General features: G+C 38.5%; 1 protein-coding gene across 7 annotated transcripts in view; it reads right to left on the bottom strand.

Annotated features, from left to right (window-relative positions):
• Positions 1 to 26,146, bottom strand: part of NLGN1 (neuroligin 1) — a 1,206,163-nt gene that overhangs the window by 94,036 nt on the left and 1,085,981 nt on the right. The window lies entirely within an intron of this gene.

Below are 26,146 nucleotides of genomic sequence, written 5' to 3'. Positions count from 1 at the left end.
CTGATGGAGGTCAGTATAGATGGACTAATAGAACAAGTCCCACACACAGCTAGAAGCCCAAATATTTTTTCAGAGCTAGATGCAGATAAAAATTATTTTTAATTTGCAACCTGATGGAGATCAGTATAGATGGACTAATATACCAAGTCCCACACACTGCTAGAAGCCCAAACATTTTTTCAGAAGTAGATGCAGAAAAAAATGATATTCAATTTGCAACCTGATGGAGGTCAGTATAGATGGACTAATAGAACAAGTCCCACACACTGCTAGAAGCCCAAATATTTTTTCAGAGGTAGATGCAGAAAAAAATTATATTCAGTTTGCAACCTGATGGAGGTCAGTATAGATGGACTAATAGAACAAGTCCCACACACTGCTAGAAGCCCAAATATTTTTTCAGAGCTAGATGCAGAAAAAATTATATTCAATTTGCAACCTGATGGAGGTCAGTATAGATGGACTAATAGAATGATGCTATGCCCAAAAGATTTTACTTCACTAGGTGCAGTAAAAAATTGGTATTCTATACACAGGTGGTATGTCTTGCAACACAGATAGGCTACTTCACTGACTAACTCACTCTGCAATAGGCCAAAAAGGATTAGCTTTGCTAGATTCAGCCAAATGCTGTGAAAAAAACTTGCACAGCACTGGCACAGACCTGCCTGGCAAAAACTGATAGGAACTGATGTAACCTAGTCCTGAAAAGGACTGCAATTACAATTAGTCTTTACTCCCACAATCTATCTATTTAAGAGCACAGACCTGCCTGATAAAAGTCGTAGGAAATGCTGTAACCTAGTCCTTAAAAGGACTGCAATCACAACTATTCCCTACTCCCAAGCTATCTGTAGATTTGTGCGAAAATTGGCTTGAAATTAACAAGGTATAGCGCACACAGCAACAGCGGTGCCGTCTAACACGCAGCTGCAGCAGTGAGAAAATGGTGGCGACAGGGAAAATGGCTGGGTCTTATAGGGCAAGGACATGTGACATACACTGCCAATGACACATGCCCTTGCTTGTGTGAAAAAAAGCACTTCGCTCCGTGTGTGCGCTGCTGATAGGCTGACAGATTGCACCTCCCCACTGTAAATGCGGGAAAGAGAAAAAAAATTGAGTTCTTCATTATTCCTGCAGAGATCCATCCCCTGCCCCTCCCCCCACCCCGCTCTACACTCAAACTGCGTATTAACATTAATTTTCATCATTACTGAGAAAAAATCCAGTTATGATTTTGGTGCACGAACAGTTATCGAACATAACCTCGAACAGCCGAATTTTTCTCAAATCGTTCGTGTTCGCCGAACGGCTCGAACACCGCCCAAAACAGCTCGAATTTGAGATTGGCGAACAGTTCGAGTAGAACAACGCTCATCTCTAGTAGTCACCGGAAATTGTTTTCACTTCACAGGTGTGCCCTGTCAGGTTTAATAAGTGGTATTTCTTGCCTTATAAATTGGGTTGGGACCATCAGTTGTGTTGTGTAGAAGTCTGGTGGATACACAGCTGATAGTCCTACTGAATAGACTGTTAGCTGCTTTTTTCTTGCCATAATACAAATTCTAAGTAAAGAAAAATGAGTGGCCATCATTACTTTAAGAAATGAAGGTCAGTCAGTGCGAAAAATTGTGAAAACTTTGAAAGTATTCCCAAGTGCAGTTGCAAAAACCATCAAGCGCTACAAAGAAACTGGCTCACATGAGGAGCGCCCCTGAAAAGGAAGACCAAGTGTCACCTCTGCTTCTGAGGATAAGTTTATCCGAGTCACCAGCCTCAGAAATCGCAGGTAAACAGCAGCTCAGATTAGAGACCAGGTCAATGCCACACAGCAGCAGACACATCTCTTAAACAATTGTTAAGAGGAGACTTTGTGCAGCAGGCCTTCATGGTAAAATAGCTGCTAGGAAACCGCTGCTAAGGACAAGCAGAAGAGACTTGTTTGGGCTAGAGAACACAAGGAATGGACATTAGACCAGTGGAAATCTGTGCTTTGGTCTGATGTGTCCAAATTTGAGATCTTTGGTTCCAACCACCGTGTCTTTGTGCGACGGAGAAAAGGAAACGGATGGACTCAACATGCCTGGTTCCCACCGTGAAGCATGGAGGAGGAGGTGTGATGGTGTGGGGGTGCTTTGCTGGTGACACTGTTGGGGATTTATTCAAAACTGAAGGCATACTGAACCAGCATGGCTACCACAGCATCTTGTAGTGGCATGATATTCCATCCGGTTTGCGTTTAGCTTGACCATCATTTATTTTTCAACAGGACAATGACCCCAAACACACCTCCAGGCTGTGTAAGGGCTATTTGACCAAGAACGAGAGTGATGGGGTGCTACGCCAGATGACCTGGCCTCCACAGTCACCAGACCTGAACCCAATCGAGATGGTTTGGGGTGAGCTGGACCGCAGAGTGAAGGCAAAAGGGCCAACAAGTGCTAAGCATCTCTGGGAACTCCTTCAAGATTGTTGGAAGACCATTTCCGGTGACTACCTCTTGACGCTCATCAAGAGAATGCCAAGAGTGTGCAAAGTAGTCATCAAAGCAAAAGGTGGCTACTTTGAAGAGCCTAGAATATAAGACACATTTTCTGTTTCACACTTTTTTGTTAAGGAAATAATTCCACACGTGTTAATTCATAGTTTTGATGCCTTCAGTGTGAATGTACAATTTTCAAAGTCATGAAAATACAGAAAAATCTTTAAATGAGAAGGTGTGTTCAAACTTTCAGTCTGTACTGTACATATATATACATTGTATATATATATGGTTTTAAAAATAACTATACATACATGCAGATGTAACAGGCACCAATCATACATTCATTGCATACTTACACCAGTTAACTTTGCATTAAAGCATTTATGCAGTGTGTATATACATACACATATATATATGTGTATGTATAAACCAGGGGAGGAGTCCTGAGGAGATAATTTGCATATTCCCACTGCATTTTGGGGTAAGTGAAGAGTCTCCGCGAGCTCAAAGAACACTGGATTTTGGCTGTTGGAGCTGAAAAGAGGACATTGGTAAACCGCGCGCCGGTAGGCATTTGAAGCTTTTTTTTTTAAGCTTCTTTCACTGTTTTCAGAACATTAACAATAAGAACATGGAAGAGTCCAGGAGCCATTTGGTGAGCTGCATATCCTGCTACATGTTCACAGACTTGCCAGTGGAAAAGCCAAACTTCACATGCCAGAAATGCAAGCTTGTGTCCCTGTTGGAGGAAAAGTTGCGAAATCTAGAAGAGAGGTTAACTACCTTGAAAATCATTAAGGAAGGTGAAGAGTTCTTAGACAGAGCAGAATTATCTCTTCATGATTCAGAAAGAGAAGAAATTCGAACTGCACCTGACGAAACAGAGGAATGGAAGCATGTGACCCACAGAAGCAGGAGGATCGAGAGGCAGTCAGCACCCATACTGCTCAGGAACCAGTACCAGGCTCTCACGCAGGAGAACCATGAAGAAATACAGCAAAATAAGACTTTGCCAGCAATGAATAACCTTGTAAGCCCTCAGAATCCTCCTGGATGGAGAAAGAAGAATGTTGTGAAGAAAAAACGGAGAGTGGTGGTCATGGGGGATTCCCTGTTAAGAGGAACAGAGGCCGCTATCTGCAGACCAGACATAACCTCAAGAGAAATGTGCTGTCTTCCAGGAGCAAAAATTAAAGATGTGTCTGACAGGATATCAAGACTCTTCAGACCTACAGATCACTACCCATTCCTGCTAATACATGTGGGGACAAATGACACCGCAAGAAAGGACCTGGAAACCATCTGCAGTGACTTTGAAGACTTAGGCAAGAAAGTGAAAGAATTGGGAGCGCAGGTGGTCTTCTCATCCATCCTCCCAGTGGATGGCCATGGAACAATGAGGTGGAGTAAGATTCTACAGGTGAACAACTGGCTACGTCGATGGTGCCGTCAACAAGGATTTGGATTTCTGGATCACGGAATGAATTACCTATACGATGGACTACTTGCTAGAGATGGGGTGCACCTTACGAAGACTGGAAAACATGTATTTGGAAGTCGCCTTGCTACACTCATCAGAAGAGCTTTAAACTAGAACAATGTGGGAAGGGAAGCAAAAGGCCAGAAAAAGCCATACAGCTGACAAATACTATTGAGATCTCTGCTACTGGAAGTGGAAAAGAAGAACAAAGACAAAACAATTTAAATAATAAAAATATGGGAGGAAGAGAAACCAATCACAAACTAAAATGTTTTTATACAAATGCACAAAGCATGGGCAACAAACAAGGAGAATTGGAACTACTAATGCAGGAAAAGGAATATGATGTCATTGGAATCACTGAAACTTGGTGGGACGATACACATGATTGGAATAAAAGGCTAAAAGGATACAACTTATTTGCAAGAAACAGACTTGATAAACGAGGAGGAGGTGTTGCATTGTATGTTAGAAAAGCGTATATCTGCACAGAGATTGAAGCTTCAGAGACTGGGAGTTCTGTGGAAACTGTTTGGGTAAGAATACAAGGAGAGAACAACGGAAAGGACACCATTGTAGGCATTTACTACAGGCCACCTGGGCAAGCTGAAGATATGGATGAACTCTTTATGTATCAAATGACCAAGTTCTCCAAAAAATATGACGTAGTGGTCATGGGAGATTTCAACTATCCAGACATTTGTTGGGAATCTCTCTCAAGTAAAACTAACAGGTCAAGCAAATTCTTATCCTCTCTTGCTGACAACTTTATCTTCCAAAAGGTAGGGGAGAAAACAAGGGGATCTGCTACTTTGGATCTAATCCTTATAAACAGGGAGGAAATGGTTGAGGAGGTAAAGGTGGCTGGGACCCTAGGAAGCAGCGATCATGCTATTATAGAATTTTGGATAACTAGAGGAGGAAGACATGTGAAGACTCAAACTTCAAGGTTAGATTTTAGAAAGGCAGATTTTAAGAGACTCAGAAAGAGAATAGGAGGGATCCAATGGCTGGATGTCCTTAAGGACAAAAATGTCCAGGAAGGATGGGAAATTTTTAAAAATGAGATTCTCAAAGCACAATCGTTAACAATACCGAAAAGTAGGAAGAATGGGAAGCATTTAAGGAAACCAGGATGGATGAACACAGAACTTAAACACATGCTAAAAAGAAAGAAAGAAATGTTTATTAAATGGAAAGAGGGAGGCATATCTAAAGAAGATTATAATGCAGTCTGCAGATCCTGCAGGGCACGTATCAGGTTAGCTAAAGCTGACAATGAATTAAGGCTTGCAAGAGATGTCAAAAGCAATAAAAAAGGATTTTGGGGGTATGTCAGAAGTAAAAGAAAAGTCAAAGATGCTATAGGATTTTTACAGGATGAAAATGGAGAAATGGTAAGAGAGGATGTTGAGAAGGCCAAACTTTTTAATTCCTATTTTGCATCTGTTTTCTCTCAGAAAGAAAATGTAACATCAACTGATCTTCACTGTCCTTTTAAAGGAATAGAGGAATCCAAGTTATCTGTAAACAGAAAGATTGTGAGGGAATATTTAGCTAACATAAATGAGTTCAAGTCTCCAGGTCCAGATGAATTACACCCCAGAGTACTGAAGGAGATCGTAGAAGAAATTTTAGAACCACTCTCCATAATCTTTGAAAATTCTTGGAGAACAGGAGAAGTCCCAGAAGACTGGAGAAGAGCAAATGTTGTTCCTATCTTCAAAAAGGGGAAGAAGGTGGACCCAGGGAACTATAGGCCGGTGAGTCTGACTTCTATACCAGGAAAGATCTTTGAACAAATTATTAAACAACATGTATGTAAGTACATGGATAAGAATGAAGTGATTAACCAGAGTCAGCATGGGTTTGTAACTAACAAGTCATGTCAGACTAACTTAATTTCCTTCTATGACAGAATCACTGACTGGGTGGATCAGGGAAATGCTGTAGATATAGTATATCTTGACTTCAGCAAAGCATTTGACAAAGTATCTCACACCATCCTTATTGAAAAAATGACCAAGTATGCAATGGACCAGGCAACTGTTAGGTGGATTCATAACTGGCTTAGTGATCGGACTCAAAGGGTGGTTGTAAATGGCTTCACATCCAGCTGGATGAATGTCTCAAGTGGGGTACCACAGGGCTCCGTCCTGGGACCTGTATTGTTCAACATCTTTATCAATGATTTAGATGAAGGAATTGAGGGTAAACTGATTAAATTTGCTGATGACACAAAGCTAGGAGGGATAGCTAATACTAGAGAAGAGAGAGAGAGGATTCAAAAAGACCTTAATAAACTGGAGCAGTGGGCAGCAACCAACAGAATGGTTTTTAACAGGGAAAAATGCAAAGTACTACATCTGGGCAATAAAAATGAAAAAAACATATACAGAATGGGAGGAATAGAGCTAAGCAACAGTACATGTGAAAAAGACTTAGGTATACTAATATATCATAGACTGAACATGAGTCAACAGTGTGATGCAGCAGCAAAAAAGGCAAATACAATTCTGGGATGTATTAACAGAAGCATACAGACTAGATCACGTGAAGTCATTATCGGTCTTTACTCCTCTTTGGTCAGACCTCATCTGGAATACTGTGTACAGTTTTGGGCACCACATTTTAAAAAAGACATAGACAAACTGGAGCAAGTTCAGAGAAGAGCGACCAGAATGGTGACTGGTCTGCAAACCATGTCCTATGAGGAACGGTTGCAGGATTTGGGAATGTTTAGCTTGCAAAAAAGAAGACTGAGAGGAGACTTAATAGCTGTCTACAAATATGTCAAGGGCTGTCACATTGTAGAAGGATCATCTTTATTCTCATTTGCACAAGGAAAGACTAGAAGCAATGGGATGAAACTAAATGGGAGGAGACACAGATTAGATATTAGAAAAAACTTTTTGACAGTTAGGGTGATTAATGAGTGGAACAGGCTGCCACGAGAGGTGGTGAGTTCCCCTTCAATGGATGTCTTCAAACAGAGGCTGGACAGACATCTGTCTGAGATGATCTAGTGAATCCTGCTTTGAGCAGGGGGTTGGACCAGATGACCCAGGAGGTCCCTTCCAACTCTACCATTCTATGATTCTATGATTCTATATATATATATATATATATATATATATATATATATATGTATTTATATACAGTTGGAACCAGAAGGTTACATACACTATATAAAAACACACATATTTAGGTTTTTCTCAATATCTGACATGAAATCAGAATAAACCTTTCCCGTCTTAGGTAAATTAGAATTACCATAATTTTTTATATTTGCTAAATGCCAGAATAATGAAAGAGATATACATATATGTGTGTGTGTATGTATATATACCATATATATAGTACATCTAAAGAAGCAGCATATGTGTAATTTTTTTTATCCAGTGCCAGGTAAATCTGTAATATAAATATATATCCTGCGTATTTGCTCATCTACAAACTTAAGAGTTGATATTATTAAAACTTGTCAAAATGAAGATAGCAAATAAAAAGAAACACATAAGTGACTCCCTGTATAGAAGAGATCCTTCAATGAAAGGTAAAATCACTTGCAAGGTGGTCTTATCTATGCGCACAAAGTAATCTTATTAATAAACAGTCTTCAGATCAAATCCCCTTGACATTCACAGTTTACTAATCTTTTAATACAAGAGATTAGTCACTTGTAAAGCTAAGTGGGCAAACCTTCAGGCATTACTATGACTTCCAATAGGAAAAGAAAATCTTTCCTTTAGGCTGCAATTACACAGAGCGTTTTCCTGGAATAAAAAAATATATATACTTACTGCATAATAATAATAATAATAATAATAATGATCAACGAAAAAGCCACTAAAATTAACACAATAAGCAAATGTTAAATATAAAAAAGCTAGCACTTTAAAATGCGGTTTTCATGCATTTTAAAATGCCAGAAATTGACACTATGCAAGTGCTTGCTATTTATTCTGACTTCAGATGACCTTAGGGATAATGTCAGGTAAATAATGTTTTATGATACATGTGGTACATGCAGAAGGGTGACACTTGGAACATAGGTAATATACTATAACCATATTTAATTTATTTTTTATGAAGCCTGGAAAGACTCATTCATTGACCTTTTGGATACAGCGCTCACTATATAACTTTCCTATCAGTGAAATACCATGAGTAGTTTTCACTATTCTATGCTATATTACCAGAAAATATGGGCCTATGACCTTTATTAGCAGCTGCAATCTGAAAATAGGATATTTTCTAGAAATGAATGAAAGTGTACTTAATTTAATTTTTGTGAGATACAAACACCATTTAACACATTACAGAGAATCTTAAAAAATTAAAATTAATATGTAGCTATATCAATGTATTGAAGAAAAATGGCATTCTGAACAAAATTTTTGTTTGATAAACCACTGCACCTCAATGTTCTGCACCCCATGTCCTCTTCTTTTTTACCTCACTACTTATAATATTATCACGCACCCATCTTTAGATGTTAAATCAGTTCAGTGCAAAATTGTGTTGGTTCTTGTTACAAATAAGGAAATCACTTAGATCCACCTATATAAAAGCTTAATGTACTCACAATGGGTTATGCACTGAAGGATGGTTTACGTAATCCAAAGTAAGGTGAAAATGGAGATATGGAGAAGACCCACAGATTATGGGGCCGATTTATCAAGACTGGCATAATATACAATCACGATATGCCAGTCTTGCAGGAGTATAAGGCACCAAATTCATTAAGAGGCACATGTGGCTTAATGAATATGGCACCTTTCCTAAGTGTCATGTGTCTCCATGGCATAAGTGGCATACTCCTGTACCAGGAGACTTTCTGGCATTAAAAGCCAGCACTTTTGATAAATTTGATAAGCGGGCATGGCCACACTCTCATACGACCTTGGCTGTGCCCCAGATAAATTTGAAAAAATTTGCTTTGCACAAACATTTAGTGACTTTTCAAAGCTTTTAAAACACTTGTTGCTGGTGGCGTAAAGGCTTTGATGAATAGGGCCCCTATATGTTTACATTATTTAGGTCATTTCTTTAAGATCAGTCAATCATTTGTAGTGTCATCAGTAATTTCTATTAAAATTATATACGTAATGATCTGTAACAATGATGTAGCCTTCTTCCACATGCCATATTGGGGACACAGCTAGGATATGGAAAAAGGTGCTCTAGTCAGATGAGACCAAAGTAGAACTTGTTGGGCTAAATGCAAAATGCTATGTGTGACAGAAAACTAACACTGCACATCCCCCTGAAAACACCATCCCCACTGTCCAATATGGTGGTGGCAGCATCATGCTGTGGGGATGCCTTTCTTCAGTAAGGACAGGGAAGCTGGTCAGAGTTGATGGGAAGATAGATGAGCTAAATACAGGAGGAAAATCTGTTAGAGGCTGCAAAAGACTTGAGGCTGGGGTGTAGGATCACAAGAGCTGCAATGGAATGGTTTAGATCAAATCATATGCATGTGTTTGAATGACCCAGTCACAGTCCAGACCTAAATCTTATTGAGAATCTGTGACAAGATTTGCAAATTTCTGTTCAGACACTCTCCATCCAATCTCACAGAGCTGGTATGCAAAAAAAATGGGCAAAAATTTTGAGCCGCAAAGCTGGTAGAGACATACCCCAAAAAACGTGCACATCACAATATTCAGATTTAGATTTTTTAATTTTTTAGAAAACTATGTATCATTTCTTCTACAATTCCCAAATCCTTTCTACTTTGTGTAGGAAAATCACATAAAATCCCAATAAAGTACATTTAAGTTTGTGGGTGTAATGTGAACAAATGTGGAAACGTTCATGGGGTATGAACACTTTTTCATAGAACTATACACTACACATATACAATATATGCTAAGAATGTACTGGCATGCAAAACAAATATATCAAAAGAGGAATCTGGATATATGTGAGGAGCTACCCATTTACTAAAGACTTTTCCAGCATGGAGCACTGATTTTCATCTTTTTCACAATCTTATTGTTGTGATTTATTAGTGATTTCTTGCTGTGTTTTATTGTTCTGTTTGCTCTTCAGTAAGTGCACTAATTCCACTTGGAAAGTGTCCAGCATTCCAGTAATCTCATTAGCATCTCAGGAGCTTCTAACCATTGTTCAAACAGCAACTGCAGACCCAAGTGATGGGTTTGACCTGAGAAAAATACCTCCACTAATGCACACTTAGCATTGGGGGGAGAGTAAGAGCAGTTCTGCCCATTCAGGAGGCTGATCCCAGTGAAGGAGAAAAGAAGCCACATGTTTAGCATGTTGGTGGAATGTTGTAGAAGGGATAGGATCTAGTCTGAGGACCTGGACTATGGATAGATCGATGGCTTACGGAGTAGAGATCAGCTGCCGACGGGGCTGGATAAACGTGCTACAGTTGTGGGATCTGTCATCTGGACTTTCTTAAAGGACTGTTGCTACTGGATACCTTTGCTTCTATCGTTTTATCTGTCATATGGAGGATCATGGACTGTGACTACAGACTATACTGGCCAGAGATATGAAATCTGTGGGACAACAAAAAGTTGGAGGACAGTGAGTATCGCTTGGCACAAAGGCAGTGGAACTATCGCCCCAGGGAAGGGATCTTGTGGACTCAGACAATTGTATTTTAAACATTTACCTGGAATTGCTGTATTACCACAGATATAAGGAATAAAATATTGTTGCATCGTTAACCTGCCTAGGTGATTATTAAAACCCACAATCTCAGATCTTCACAATATATTGTATATATTTCACTTGCTAAGGAAATGCTACATAAAGGTAGTTTTATTACTTGACACTATTTCATACACAATGAAGTCTAATAAATTCTTCTAATTACTTTTACATGTACAGACCTCCAAAACCTACAGTCTAGCATTATCTGCTGAAAATTACAATTCTCATTAATTTTCTAGCAATTGTTTAAACAACTATGATTGTTAAGCAACAGTATACACAAAAAGACTTCAATTCCACACAAGTTAATTGAGGCGAGAATCATTTCAACAACATCTATGGCAATTTCACATTGGTGCATTTCAATTAAGAAATAATAAGACTGCAAAGTAATTTATACTCATACATTAGATGTCGTCTGTGAAAAATTACTGATTAACTCCATATATTCCTCTAGTGTATTGATAAGCTACTTAATGGTGGTCTCCATACGCCCCTGCCCCAGTGGCTCAGCAACCAAGAAATAGAGAAGAGCTACTACTGCTATAGTTTTAATCTGAATGAGAGAACAGCTTGCTTTCAATGATCTAATGATCTAAAGGCAAACAATGTTAGGAACATTTTTGAGGATTTCTTATTTTCATTAAATCATTATTAATAAGCTTTCACACTGTAGTTAAAGTGAATATCTAGAGATTTCTGAATCCGATGTGAAGTGTGACACTGAAGGAGGAAATTCAGAAAATTACATATTCTGATATAGCAGAAAATATGTGATGAACTGATGTAGCGGTTATTATCGGAAAACTCTGATATATTGTTTTTACATATATGCACTAAATAAAAGTTAGGAATAGTGATTTGGTGCAGGTAAAGCTTCCAGCGTGGTGGCTCAGTGGTTAGTACTGCAGCCTTGCAGCACTGGAGTCCTAGGTTATAATCCCACCAAGGACAAAATCTGCAAGAAATGTGAATGTTCTCCCTGTGTTTGCGTGGATTTCCTCCTGGTTCTCTGGTTCCTTCCACACTTTAAAGCATACTGATGTGAAATTTAGATTGTGAGCCCCGATGGGGACTGATAACAGTGAATTGCTGTGGAAATTAATGATGCAATACTGTGTAGGCAAGTAGAACAAATAAACTAAATAAAGCTGAGCTTGTATTTGGACATAGCGGTTCCTGTCATATTGATGTTATTTTTGCCTTTGTGTAAAGCATTGCCTCACACTGTGAAAGAAAAAGTTTCCTGTAACAAAGTGTTCCCCAACCTCCGACTTATGACCTCTAGTTACAACATTCCACTTATTAACCATATACACTAGAAAAATGATTAATGATGTCTTGTTTCTCCACTTTTAATATGTCTTTCTTCAATTTATTTAGATGGATGTGGCTTTTGACCATCATTCAAAGTCACATGAGGCTCTCAACATACAAAAGGTCAGTGATCTCTGCCTTAACAGATATTTTGCAGCATTGAACAGTGCAGTAAACTAGCTATAAAATGCTATATTATTATTATTATTTATTATTATAGTGCCATTTATTCCATGGTGCTTTACATGTGATAAAGGGGTCTACATAGCAAACAACAAGTACAATAGCGTGAACAAAAACAAGTCGCCGACTGGTACAGGAGGAATAGTTGTAATTGTGTATTCAGTCTTGCTAGCCAAATATATTTAGCCCATGAATGTGGGGTAAACAAACCACAATTGTCAAAATGAGCAAGAAAATGTAATGTACTAGACGACTAAATTAGAGTAATCCAAAATGAATCAGTTTATATTAAATTGGTTTTAGACTGTCTTTTAACAATGCACACAATGTTGCAAAATGCTAGCAAAACCCTTGAAAGGCTGCAGTTCACAGCAGCTTTATGGACACATAAATATTGACATCTTGTGACAGTGTATCATGAAATGATGTTTATATATACATATGATGATGTTTGTATATGCCTCAGATGCTACTGTAAAGGGGGACTCTGCTTCCCGCTCACTTATCCACTCACCTATCACAATAGGCTGACAATGAGCTAAGCACACCCTACAGCCAGTCCCAACATTCACACCACTGTTTTCACTGCCACCAAATGCCATTTTGACACGACAGTGAGACACTTGTACTGAGTCACACAATAGTATGCACTCCACCCAGCTTTTTCATGCACCTGCTAGGTACTCTTCTTGCACTTTTACATGATTTGTTGGTACGTTTAAAACAGCAAGGGACACGCCTACTAAATTCTAGATTTAATATACTAAAAGAGTACAGTGCTTAAAGAAGTTACAAAAGATGAAAAAATAAAAAGAGACACATAGAAGCAAAACAGTATAAAATAAAAGGGATAAAATGCAGATACTTCTTAGGAATTAGATCCGTGAAAGCTTCTGACAGAGAAGAACACATTGTGACATTTGGGCAGATCTGAAATGCATGTCTGCTCTACATCAGATAACCTGCTTCAATTGCCAGTTCACAGTGGTAGGTGCAAACAGTGATCCAGCGCCCCCAGCCTTTAATCTGTATAACTCATGTGTGTGATGTATGGGTGATATGTGTTTTATCCAGAGAGTGATGTACCGACCTTAATGCTATTGTGTACATCCGGTAGTGCTGAGATCAGTGGGCATCATGGTAATTGGAGTGCTGTATTATGCATATTAAATAGTAGGAGAAGTACATTAAAAGATCATGTTTTAGGAAACACCTCCAAAGAAGTAGTCTCATTCTTTGCTGTGAACAACTTCCTTTTCTGTCATGACCAAACATTGCAGATTCAAAACACAACTGACATTAGTATGTGAACAGATATATGTACATTACATATTTTACATATTTAATACTATATTGTATGTGATGGGTGTATTGATGTTGATGCGGAACTACACAAAGTCTCTGTATTGTTGTAGATACAACTCAGTATAAAAAGATTATATCAAAAATGAACTGCCCCCCCCCCCCATATATTACAGAGCTTTTCATATATTTCATATCCTGGTTCTACTAATCTATTAATGGCCATTTGGTTATTTGACACCAATAATTTTGTGTATCGGTCAATGAAATTAAGATTGCTAACTTCATTGGCTAATAAAAGAACATTTCTCAGAAAATGATACTAATATAATGGCTGAGTGACAATTATTCAGACTTTTATTAGAACCTGCAATGCAATCTGATGGTCCTAATATTAAAGCCAGTAGTTACAATTTAACTCTAAATAGAAACTTGCTCAGGAAAACAAAACCTTAGCCTTTTTTTAGGTGTATTTTAGGACATTTCCTGTTTGGTGGAAATGTTTTGAAATATTTGTTTCCATAGCACAAGTAATAACTTCCTATACACAAGCTATGTACAATATCAGACTTTTATGGCTATGACCAAGCCTGTTGGGCATCAAGGGGTGCTCTCAAGTTGTCTTTTGAGCAGCTCATAGCTCTGAAGTCTCCTTACAGTCTCCATACTTCCTGGATGCTTGGGGGTGCACATGGTCCTCCTTGAGTGACAATTCTGGTGAGTAGTTTCATTCTTCTTTTACATGTTACAATTTTTCGTGGTAGCCGAAGCATCCATACTAGCCAAAAAGGGCAACCACATTGCAGCTTCAACTTTTAATTACATAGCATTTGTCAGGCACTATGCAGACTTAGCAAGATAAGACAGAAGTAGTTTTAAACTTCCATTTGCTTACCAGGGCTCCCAATCTGCTTCTGATAGATTACAGGAGCTTTAATATTGGTAAAACCAATAAAAAATGTGACTTACACTGCCAAGTCACCAAAATGTGCAATGGACATTTTAAAGAATTTCAGAGCAGCTCTTATTAAAGTGAATAGGAGCCGAGATTCAGTACGTGGGAAAGGCCAATGCATAGTAAAAGGAGTTGTACTGTTCATCTTTGACCATAGTTTATATCCATGTACTGGTGGAGCTGAAAAGAACTGTTTGAAGGGGTATACTTGGTGTTAGACCCTCACTGATCTGATAATGACAACCTATCCTGAGTAAAGGTCAATGATATGTTAAGCTGAAACCATCCTAACATAAGGCTTACAATCTGTTTCATGTGTTCTGGCTGTTGAGGCGAAGGTAAATTAAAAAAAAAAAAAACTGGGTCTTAGATATAATTTTGGATTTGTTTACTCTGAATATTATGCCATTGTGTGGCTGGAACCCATGTTCACCTGTGATGGTGAATGAGTGTACAATCTTGCAGTAACATTGATGTGTTGCCAATTTGCCAACTCATTAATCTCTGCTCAAAGGTTGGGTCTTTGGGTAAAAGTTGGAAACACATTGTTGGACCCTACCCTTACATACGGGCAACAGTTCAGGTCTTTACATTGTTGATTTTATGAAGAACCATTAGCAATGATTTAGAAAATTTTATTGTCAGCCATTATTGGTCATCACCATTGGAAGTTCAGCATCTGGTTTTCAAAATAGGAAACCCTGATTACTCACACAAATGTATACTAAAATCTTCTGCACAATCTTAGTAGATGCAACATAAGTTTTCTTAGCTTGTATCTAAAACACATGCATCTAAACAATACGCTAATTATGTTTGTAAAACCAATGAGTTCATTAATCGCCCTGACATCTACAAATCATTTAGCATGTTCCATGCTGTTTTCCTATCTTTTACAGTATCTGCAGAAAACATTTAAACCCTGCTGTTTGGCTGAATGTCAGAAATGATTAATTGATTTAGAAAAAAACGAAAACTTTTCTTCTTATGAAAAAACAAATGATTGCTTTAAAGATCACTTAATGCATTTGTTTCACACATAATGTAATTCCGTTATTGATTTCTTTAGGGATGCAGTCCATCAGTTTCCAAGGGATAACAAGAAATATATATATACTATATGATCTCACAATGCAGACTGAATACATGAAGGATCCTTGCCAACAATGTATTGTTACTGGTTGATACTAGAGACTAAAGTAAGAAAAGTCCTTACTAAATATTAAACTCTTCTTTCTTACCAAAATACCATTTTGCCATTACTAAGTTGCATCTCTTTCCGCAAAAGTATGGCAGCTGGCGTATGGACTGGATCACATAGCAAATAGCACTGAAAAGCAAGATATTGTATGAACAGTGCCAGGAGTATCATACATGTGTCTATAATGTGTAAATTATCCCTTGCTCACCCTGCTTTCAGTGCGTAGGTTGTCTACACCCCCTTACATTTCTGCAGATTCCGTTAAGGGATCCAATTTCAATGAAAATGAACACAATATCTCCAAATGATAGCTTTACTGTACACAGGCTACCATTCACATCACAGACATGTGCTCATCCTTCTTCACTCATCTCCAGATATTTTGAACCAAGAGGAAAGGTAAGAAAAGATACATTTCTACATCCAAGGAAATGCTCTTGGAACTCACATAAAACGTAATATGATGGCATGAGGAGTCCCATAAATGTAAAGTGAACAAAGCCTAATTCGTAGATATAACCTCATTTACTGCATTTGTTAAATCAATAAAATTATATTTTTTTTATATAGTATTTTTAAGATAATATTTTAAATGGGTAATTGCTGCCTAATGTAATCAATCCGAGTTTAATTTGAGTTCTAATCTGAGCTTCACTGAGATTGAGAGCTATAGGTGACAAACACAGATTTTCTATAACAGAGTAATTATTACGCTGTCAGGAAAGTTTGAATACATAGACATACTTTTATCAGTGCTCCTCAAATCAGCACTAGAATAGACACAACAGGGCAGATTTATCAATATTTTTATGCCAGTTGGGTTGAAAGCCATAATTTTGAAAGCTTTGTCCTATTTTTTCCAACACAGTTTTATGTGTCTGAAAATGTTGCATGGTCTGTGAAACTCAACTAGCAAACTTTTACACCTGGGTTCATCCATACGTCTGATCTGGAATTGAATGTAACGTTCATTAAATTGTTGGAATGTCTATTGTTGATGAATGTACTATACGTTGGGCAGAGTTACCGGCACTGTGTGTATCAAAAACTTTAAATTGCCCACAATGAACCTGTGCTGAAGAGAAATTGTAGCCCTGATGTTTATAGCAGCCAAAGTTTACTTGGCCGTGGATTAAGATTTTGTAGGTAACAAGGTCATTATACGTGAGATATATAGGTTTCATGGGGCTTTTTGTGCACTTTGACCTAAAGTTAAAATGAGTATGTGCATCATCAAATATCTTTGACAAGTTAATAGGTACAGTAGGATACTACTGTAAGGATAATTGGATAACACTACAGTGAAAGAAAAAATGAATCAAGTACCATGCCAATTCTGCTTAGCTTTGAGATTTCACTCCTATTGATTTCAATGAAAGTACCCTCAGCATTAAACCTCATTCAAACATTCATGTATCATGGTCAGAGTATGGATTGTGGTGCGTGGACTGGCCACCGGACTTCTGACCCAAAACTTGACAGCATCATAGGCATATATGAGGTTGCCAAGGTCGGATAAGGAGACTAGTGGCCATTCTTTGCATTGTATTCCATACTCGGACTGTGTTTCATGGACATCTGAGTGAGTCTTAAAGGGGTTATCCAGTGATTATCTTTAAGATATTGTACAAATTGGTAATCTGTGGGGTTCAGTCTGCTGGGACCATCAGCGACCAGCAGAACAGAGGAATTTTTATCCCGAATGGAGTACTTTTAACCGTTATAAAATGGAGTGGCAGGTGAGCTGTCCAAGCAATGCTCCATTCATTCTTTTGGGTTGCTGGAAAAATATGAGCTCACCAGTCGGCAGCCCCACTGAGAATGAATTTAGTGGCGGTAAATCATACGCATTGCCGCTCCATTTTAACAGGTAAAAAACTGTCTTATTCTGCAGATCAGTGCAGGTCCCAGTGATCAGACACTTAGCAATTAGCAAGTTGTCACCAATCAATTGAATAAGTGATGACTTATTTTCACCAGACAGCTGCTTTAAGTCAGAATTGTACAGTGCCCTTTTAATTTTTATAATTGTTGGAGATGTTTAAAGAGGTTAATCTTTAAACAATATTCATCATCTATCTACAAGATTGGTTATAAATAAAAAAATGCTGATAGTCTCACCTCTGGGACCCCCACCAAACATGAGAACAAGGTCCCACATACTCAGTGTGAATGGAGTAGGGGTCATGCATAGGTACTAATGCTCTATTCATTGTTTAAAAGACTGACAGAAACATTGAAGTCCAGTACTTGTCCATCTCTTACACTGAATGGAGCAGTTGTGTGGATGTGTGATCACTGCTCCATTCAAACGTGAGATATAAGACCCTCTTTTGTGATCTATGGATCTCCCAGGGAAGGGATCCCCAGTGATGACATTTACCATGACAGCAATCTTGAGGATAACCTATAAATGTAGTTTCTTGTCCAGCCCCTTAACCCCTTAACGACCTTGGGATTTTCCATTTCTGCATTTTTGTTTTTTGCTCCCCTTGTTCCCAGAGCCATAGCGTTTTTATTTTTTGGTCAATATGGCCGTGCGAGGGCTTATTGTACTTTTAAACGCCATTACTAGTTTTAGCATATCATCTACTGGAAAACGGGAAAAAAATTCCAAGTGCTGTGAAATTGCAAAAAAAAAATGCAATTCCACAGTTGTTATATGTTTTTTTTTCTTTCCACATTCGCTGGATGCTAAAACTGATCTGCCATTATTATTCTCCAGGTCATTACGAGTTTGTAGATACGAAACATGTATAGGTTCTTTTTTATTTAAGTGGTGAAAAAAAAATCCAAAGTTTGCTGAAAAAAAAAAATGGCACCATTTTCCGAGACCTGTAGCGTCTCCATTTTTGGGGATCTTTGGCCGCGTGAGGGCTTATTTTTTGCGCACTGAGCTGAAGATTTTATTGATACCATTTTGGGGAAGATACGATGTTTTGATCGCCCTTTATTGTATTTTATTTCAATGTTGTGGCGACCAAAAAACTGTAATTCTGGTGTTTGGAATTTTTTCTCGTTACGCCGTTTACGGATCTGATTAATTCATTTTTTATATTGATAGATCAAGCGATTTTTAATGTGGTGATACCAAATATGTGTATGTGGGATTTATTTTTTATTATTTTATTTTGAATGGGGCAAAAGGGGAGTGATTTAAACTTTTATATTTTTTAAATTTTTTTAAATATTTTTAAAAACATTTTTATTCACTTTTTGCTTGCTTCAATAGTCTACATAGGAAACTAGAAGCAGCATCTGTCTGATCGCCTCTGCTACATAGAGGTGATGAGCAGATCACCTCTATGTAGCAGAAATGCTCCTGTGCTAAGAGCGCTGACCACTAGGTGGCGCTCATAGCAATCTTTTCATGACAACAACTGGGGTCTGCTGCAGACCCCGGGTTGCCATGCCTACCCATCAATGACCCGCGATCATGTGACGGGGTCACCGATGGGTGGGGTAGGTGATGCGCTTCCGGCGCGGCTCTGTTAAATGCCGCTGTCAGAGATTGACAGCGGCATTTAACTGGCTAACAGCCGCGGGTGGATCGCGATTCCACCCGCGGCTTTTGCGGGCACATGTCAGCTGTAAGAATCAGCTGAAATGTGCCCGGTTCATTGCGGGCTCAGTGCCGGAGCCCGTGCTCAACCGGGGGTGATGGCCTTGGGCGTACTAATTCGCCCCAGGCCAGAAAGGGGTTAAAGGTGCATATGCTTAACAAAAGCCCAAAACTAGAATTTCTTTATTATAGATTACATTATGAGAGAAAGATTTTGTTGTCAAAAGAAATGCGCCTCACCCAACACTGACTTACGGTATATAGCGAGTGTTTGTGATCATAAATATTTATATGCACACTTAGAAAATTTACATTCTCTCTTATTGCAAATTGAATGCTACAAAACTACAGAGAATAATGAAGATGTATAAAAGACATCATTTAGAAAGTGAGATTTTTTTTTTTAAAATTGCTTGATCATTTTAAGCTATGTCACATTAATAAAACATATGAATCAGACTTGCCTAACTTTTGCTTTCCTGCCGCCAGCTTTTTAGATTATACAACAGTCCAACAACCCCCAAAAAATGTATTCCAATCATTACTAGATGCACAATATATCATAAGTCTACTGTTGTTTGGGGCATTATTTAGGTGAAGGGGGAGAAAGCACAGTGCAATATTTCTTCACATAATTGAAGTCATCATTTCATTTCATAAATAGTTAATTGCACAAAATAATTTAATTCAACTTCTAGCAGAGCAATATATTATGCCACTACATTACGCATATTGTGACTGGACTGAAAGAAGTAAGATGCCAAGAAATATATATTTATCAAGAGTTACTTATAAAAACAAATGAGAGCTGGTAAAGTCATCCTATATTTTATTTTAAGTAAATTAAAATAATTGCTAATAGGAAATGATCCTAATCCAAGTCATGAAACATTTTATCAGGGCGTAGAATCAAGGATAGTGGAGACACTCAGTTGAAATCTATTATATAATGGAAATATATAATGTGATATACACGGTGTTCCAAATTATTATGCAAATAATATTTTCTCAGATTTTCCTAAATTACCTATATGAATTGCAGTCATTGTAATTTTCTAGTCAAATAACTATTAGAGTACAATTGAGAGGTTTTGTACAAACTGCCTATGATAACAGTATATTTTTTAAAAAATAAAACACTCAAACTGCACTCAAAATGCATGTTCCAAATTATTATGCACAGCAGAGTTTTCAACCTTTTCATTTTAATAAAGAACAAAAAAATGTTCATTTTTGAAATTATAAGCATTAGCAGGTTATTACAAACTGAAATCAAACAGTTTTCAACTCAAAACTTTATTCTAGGTGATGTTACATTTGCACATAGGACTGCTTGTTCGAAAGGAGCTTCTGAACTCTCTCGTCCATTGAATTTGTCAGGTTTTGGATGGTTTCTGCTTCAATTGTTTTGCATGAGGACAGAATACCCTCCCAGAGCTGTTGCTTAGATGTGAACTGCCTCCCGCCATCATAGACACTCCTTTTGATGATGGGGTTGAGGTCAGGGGAGCATGGGTGCCACACCTTAAGTTTGTCCCTTTTTATGCCCACAGCAGCCAGAGATGCAGATGTGTTATGTGCAACATGAGACGGGGCATTATCATGCATGAAAATGATCTTGCTGCAGAATGCACGGTTCTTCTTCTTGAACCATGACAGGAAGTGCTGTTTGAGAAACTCAACATACATTATGGAGTTCATCTTTACCCCTTCAGGGATCCTAAAAGGGCCGACAATCTCTCTCCCCATGATTCCAGCCCAAAACATTACTCCACCTCCTCCTTGTTGGTGCCGTAGTCGTGTTTGCATGGGGTGTCTATCAACCAGCCATCCTCCACTCCATCCATCTGGACCATCGAGATCATTTCATGCATGATAATGCCCCATCTCATGCTGCACATAACACATCTGCATCTCTGGCTGCTGTGGGCATAAAAGGGGACAAACTTATGGTGTGGCCCCTATGCTCCCCTGACCTCAACCCCATTGAGAACCTCTGGAGCATCATCAAAAGGAGTGTCTATGATGGCTGGAGGCAGTTCACATCTAAGCAACAGCTCTGGGAGGGTAATCTGTCCTCATGTAAAACAATTGAAGCAGAAACCATCTAAAACCTGACAAATTCAATGAATGAGAGAGTTCAGAAGCTCCTTTCGAACAAGGGGTCCTATGTGCAAATGTTACATCAGCTAGAATAAAGTTTTGTGTTGAAAACTGTTTGATTTTAGTTTGTAATAACCAGCTAATGCTTATAATTTCAAAAATGACCATTTTTTTGTTCTTTATTAAAATGAAAAGGTTGAAAACTCTGCTGTGCATAATAATTTGGAACATGCATTTTGAGTGCAGTTTGCGTGTTTTATTTTTTTAAAAATATACTGTTATCATAGGCAGTTTGTACAAAAACATTTCAATTGTACTCTAATAGTTATTTGACTGGAAAATTACAATGACTGCAATTCATATAGGTAATTTGGGAAAATCTGAGAAAATATTGTTTGCATAATAATTTGGAACACAGTGTAAAATGGGTACTATAGCTGGACATTAACATTAGACAAATGTCAACAGATTCTGGTGGAGTGAACAGGATCAGATAATATTCTAGTGTTAATGATCATCTGTTGAATAAAAGGTGATGAGCATCGCCAAAGAAACATGAACCGTTCTTCTATCAAAAATTGAACAATATATAATTGAAGAACTCTTTAAAGGGAACCTGTCAGCCAGTTTTTAGTATCTAAAAAAATACTGCCACCTTAATCAGCGCCTGTGCTACATTCTACAAAGTTGTATAATGTCTCCTGACTCCCCCCATATACCCTCAAAAATACCTTTTCAATTGCTCTCTCTCTGTATGTAAATCCGGACAGTCTGGTCCTATGGGCGTCATTGCTGCGGCTAATGTCCCTCCTCTCTGCAGCTAATCGCTGTCCTCTGACTATTTTTGGACATGGATGACACATCCTGCATCATCCACATAGCCAAACGAAATCTCACACCTGCACAGGGACATCACTTGAACATGCCGGTGCACTTTGCTCTGCCCTACTGCGGGTAGAGCATAAAATCTACTTATGCCCGCAGTAGGGCAGAGCAATGTACACCTGCGTGAGATTTTGTTCGGCTATGTGGATGACACAGGACTCGTCATCCACATCAGTCAAAGCCGGAAGATGGCGATCAGCAGCAGAGAGGAAAGACTGACGCCACAGCGATGATGAACATTTTAGTGAACCGTCTGGATTTACACACAGCACGGGAGCAATTCAAAAGGTTTTTTGGTGGTTATATAGGGGGAGTCAGGAGATAATATGCAACTTTGTGGAATGTAGCACAGGTGCTAATGAAGATGGTGGTATCTGTTCAGACACTAAAAAACTTGTAACAGGTTCCCTTTAAACTAATTGAAATACTTACTGCTAAAGCTGTCTTGGGAAGACTGGTGCGATCAGATGTGCTCCCAAGTGAACAATTGCCCCTTTTGCAGCCCCTTCAATCAGGCCTTTAACATATATTACAAGTTCACAAATGTTCAAAATATAACAAAAATGTAAAAAAAAAACAGTACCGACCAGGGTGCCAAAACATCTGTACTGAATTGATGGGGCAGGGATAAGTGTGCAGTTTTTCTTATTTTAAAATAATCTCAATTCACTCCTATGGAGAGAAGCCATAACCGTCTAATCGGCAAATGACCTTAATTTTGCAAATTGCAATTATGTGGTCACATGGACGTCTGCTCGCACCAGCAATCTTGGTGACAATTATGTGCACACGATGTCATGATTCAGAAGTCTGCAGTCACTCTTTTGTTCAAAGCCTGGACAACCTCATTAATGTATGTTGCCATCCTAAAAATGTATGTATATCAACTCAATATTTTAAGATATACAGTACAGACCAAAAGTTTGGACACACCTTCTCATTTAAAGATTTTTCTGTATTTTCATGACTTTGAAAATTGTACATTCACACAGAAGGCATCAAAACTATGAATTAACGCATGTGGAATTATATACTTAACAAAAAAGTGTGAAACAACTGAAAATATGTCTTAGATTCTAGGTTCTTCAAAGTAGCCACCTTTTGCTTTGATGACTGCTTTGCACACTCTTGGCATTCTCTTGATGAGCTTCAAGAGGTAGTCACCGGAAAAGGTTTTCACTTCACAGGTGTGCCCTGTCAGGTTTAATAAATGGAATTTCTTGCCTTATAAATGGGGTTGGGACCATCAGTTGTGTTGTGCAAAAGTCTAGTGGATACACAGCTGATAGTCCTACTGAATAGACTGTTAGAATTTGTATTATGGCAAGAAAAAAGCAGCTAAGTAAAGAAAAACGAGTGGCCATCATTACTTTAAGAAATGAAGGTCAGACAGTCTGAAAAATTGGGCAAACTTTGAAAGTGTCCCCAAGTGCAGTTGCAAGAACCATCAAGCGCTGCAAATAAACTGTCTCACATGAGAACCGCCCCAGGAAAGGAAGACCAAGAGTCACCTCTGCTTCTGAGGATAAGTTTATCCGAGTCACCAGCCTCAGAAATCGCAGGTTAACAGCAGCTCAGATTAGAGACCAGGTCAATGCCACACAGAGTTCTAGCAGCAGACACATTTCTACAACAACTGTTAAGAGGAGACTTTGTGCAGCAGGCCTTAATGGTAAAATAGCTGCTAGGAAACCACTGCTAAGGACAGGCAACAAGCAGAAGAGACTTGTTTGGACTAAAGAACACAAGGAATGGACATTAGACCAATGGAAATCTGTGCTTTGCTCTGATGAGTCCAAATTTGATATCTTTGCTTCCAACCACCGTGTCTTTGTGCGACACAGAAAAGATGAATGGATGGACTCTACATGCCAGGTTATCACCGTGAAGCATGGAGAAGGAGGTGTGATGGTGTGGGGGTGCTTTGATGGTGACACTGTTGGGGATTTATTCAAAATTGAAGGCATACTGAACCAGCATGGCTACCACAGCATCTTGCAGCGGCATGCTATTCCATCCGGTTTGCGTTTAGTTGGACCATCATTTATTTTTCAACAGGACAATGACTCCAAACAAACCTCCAGGCTGGGTAAGGGCTATTTGACCAAGGAGGAGAGTGATGGGGTGTTACGCCAGATGACCTGGCCTCCACAGTCACCAGACCTGAACCCAATCGAGATGGTTTGGGGTGAGCTGGACCGCAGAGTGAAGGCAAAAGGGCCAACAAGTACTAAGCATCTCTGGGAACTTCTTGAAGATTGTTGGAAGACCTTTTCCGGTGACTACCTCTTGAAGCTCATCAAGAGAATGCCAAGAGTGTGCAAAGCAGTCATCAAAGCAAAAGGTGGCTACTTTGAAGAACCTAGAATATAAGACATATTTTCAGTTGTTTCACACTTTTTTGTTAAGTATATAATTCCACATGTGTTAATTCATAGTTTTGATGCTTTCAGTGTGAATGTACAATTTTCACAGTCATGAAAATACAGAAAAATCTTTAAATGAGAAGGTGTGTCCAAACTTTTGGTCTTACTGTATATGTCTGAAAAATGATGGCTACAGCTCTGTGACCCATAGCCATTTGTAGAACAGGACTTCCTCTACATTTACCTCTGCTGGAGCTCCAAAAAATGGTGAAACAAGGTTACTCAGCTTTTTTTAATCTTCCATAGAAATGGATGCAGAGAGCCGGAAAAGTGCAGTCTATGTTAAAAGTGTACTATGTTATATATTACACTGCATATATCCTACTGGAATTGCTAAAAAGCCAGTAGGAAAGAGTGAAGTAAGATTCACTGACAGGTGATGTGGTCTCTGCATTTCATGATCTCGCTGACACATGACTGCTTCGATTCATGTGTGCAATGGCTACTTCTAACGTCCCTTTGAACTTATGACTTGTCCAGCAAGGCAGGTGTAATCTCAACTGTGTAGTGTCAAAAGACACAATCTCCAAAGAACAGATTAATGGATGTAGAACTTATATTGTGTGAGAGTCTGAGTCAAATGATATTAGTGCTAATACCTTACAGGTCACTTCATGTAAAACTGCTTTCAAGGAAGCTATGAATCCTTTGAAAGCAAAGAAAGACCAGTCGTATTTCTGTATCTCAACACAAAAATGTTAGACCTTGCATAAAGCTCATGGTTCTTCTGAAGAAACAGTTACGTAGAGTATGCAGAGGCTCAGATTTCAAGGAAATAACGGGTCATGTAGGTGGGACAAAAGTGAAGCAAGAATTCAGTAAAACCAGTACCGTTTCCATAATAATATATATAAGTAAGCACTCAGCATTGTATACCCTACAATATAATATAATATAAAACTATTGTAAAGTAATATAGAGAGATACATTAGCTACATTATAGATAGATAGATAGATAGATAGATAGATAGATAGCCCAGCAGTACTCTGCAAGGGCCAAGATACATGAAAAAAATGGAACCATTGAATCTAAACTGCATTATTGCTCAGCAAGATATATTTACAAAAAACGAAGATTCTTAGTGCATAAATTGGCCAATGCATGTGTGCCCATCAACCGCGGCAAGGTGACCTCCCTCTGATAGGTACTGCTCTACCCTACATGCCACTTTTGGGCTACAACTAAGTGGACAAACATGTCTCTCCTGACATAAAACTCCTACAATTTAAATGGGCAAGTAAAACTGATTATACATCACCTGCTGGTTAATGGGAGGAGTGCAGAGTCAGACAGGAGGAAGTTACAACCTCCTATAGTAAAGAAAGAAATGTTTGTTTGTTTAGTTGTAGGCTCTTAGCCAAAAAGTGGCATGACTTTGATGAATTCAGTTTTGTCCATGTTAAGTTTTAGAAATCTGTCAGAGAAGAAGGATGAAATAGCGGACAGACATTGTGGTATTTTGGTTAGTATGAAGGAGAAATCGGGTCCAGAGAGGTAGATCTGTGTCATCAGCATAGAGGTGATACTGAAAGCCATGGGACTCTATGAGC

Source organism: Phyllobates terribilis, unplaced genomic scaffold, assembly GCF_046119375.1.
Source record: "Phyllobates terribilis strain yellow unplaced genomic scaffold, ASM4611937v1 Scaffold_3__8_contigs__length_932513732, whole genome shotgun sequence".
In the NCBI taxonomy this organism is placed as follows: domain Eukaryota; kingdom Metazoa; phylum Chordata; class Amphibia; order Anura; family Dendrobatidae; genus Phyllobates; species Phyllobates terribilis.
The sequence above is the reverse complement of the archived record's forward strand: the minus strand, read 5'-3'. Positions and strand labels throughout refer to the sequence as shown.